General features: G+C 40.6%; 1 pseudogene; it reads right to left on the bottom strand.

Moving 5' to 3' along the window:
• Positions 1 to 1,115: 1,115 nt before the first annotated feature.
• On the bottom strand, positions 1,116 to 1,185 carry LOC132009128 (U4 spliceosomal RNA; annotated as a pseudogene).
• Between the last annotated feature and the right edge of the window lie 264 nt (positions 1,186 to 1,449).

Genomic DNA, 1,449 nt, shown 5'->3' with positions numbered 1-1,449 from the left:
ATGTGTGGGTCACTGATTCGTTTTTAAGCTGGTCATTAAAGTCATTAACTGATCTATCAAGTATAAAAAAGAGTGCTGTGTTGGTCATCAGTGAAATCTCAGAAAAACACTCATATGTAATTAAAACATCCTAAATAGAAACCAATCGTCAAACCTCAGAAAAAAAAAAAAAAAAAAACTTGGAGGTTTGATCAAAATTAACCTGTATATATTTTTTTTATTTTATTTAGTTATTTGTCAAAGAGAGCGAGCGAGGACAAGCAGGGGGAGCAGCAGACAGAAGGAGAAATAGGCTCCCTGCTGAGCAAGGTGCCAGATGACCCTGGGATTATGACCTGAGCTGAAGGTAGATGCTTAACTGACTGAGCCACCCAGGCATCCCAAATCTATAAATTTAGAACAAACCTTTAAAATAAAACCATACAAAACACTACTGATAGACAAGTACCAGTCAAAAACCTACCTGACAAAAAGCCAGCAAAGCAAAATAGTAACTCAGTGAATGAATGCAAAGGAATGGGAGACCAGAGCTAGCCTGAAGACAAGTACACGTGGAAATTAATCACCTAGCAAAAACTGGCTAGTGAGCACCAGCTGGGATATACAAGCGAGAATGTTTCTATTTTGTGCTGAAATAAGCCTGGACCTATGCCCCTAGGGGCCTTGCCCGCTGACTTCCCCTGCTACCTTCAGAGAGTTTTGTGAATCTAAGATACCGACACTTGTCAGTGCTGGAAATAAAAGACATAAAGCAAGTTGAAGGAGGTGGCAGGGCTCATCATGTCTAAAGATTTATCCAATGGAACTTGAAAGAGTTGAGACAGAAAAGTGAAGTATTTAGGTGTAACTCCAGATGTGGGTGTCTGTCTTATTCTTTTTGCACAGAATTTGTCTTTCTCACAGCTCTGGAGGCTGAAAGTCCAAGATCAGGGTGGCTGTGGGTTCAGGTTCTGGCGAAGGCTCTCTTCCCAGTTACCAACTGTGGACTTCTGGCTGTGTCCTCACATGGTGGAAGGGACAAGCTAATTCTCTGGGACACCTTTCATAAGAGAACTACTTCCACTGGTTTTCTTTCCTCCTTCTCCTTCTTGTTCTTCTTCTTCTTTTTCTTCTTCTTTTTTCAATTAGCAATAATCGCGCCTCGGATAAACCTCATTGGCTACGATATTTAAATTCCAGTTAGTTAACATATAGTGTAATATGAGTTTCAGGTGTAGAATTTAGTAGCCCATCACTTATACACAACACCCAGTGCTCATCACAACCAGTGCCCTCCTCAATCCCCAACAGCTTGTTTAACCCATCTTCTTCCCCTCTCATAACCCTCAGTTTATTCTCTATAGTTAAGAGTCTCTTACAATTTGTCTCTTTCTTTCCACCGCCCCCTCCATGTTCATCTCTTTTGTTTCTTAAATTCCACATGTGAGTGAAATCCTATGATATTCATCT

This window comes from Mustela nigripes, chromosome 1 (genome assembly GCF_022355385.1).
Source record: "Mustela nigripes isolate SB6536 chromosome 1, MUSNIG.SB6536, whole genome shotgun sequence".
NCBI lineage: Eukaryota > Metazoa > Chordata > Mammalia > Carnivora > Mustelidae > Mustela > Mustela nigripes.
The sequence above is the reverse complement of the archived record's forward strand: the minus strand, read 5'-3'. Positions and strand labels throughout refer to the sequence as shown.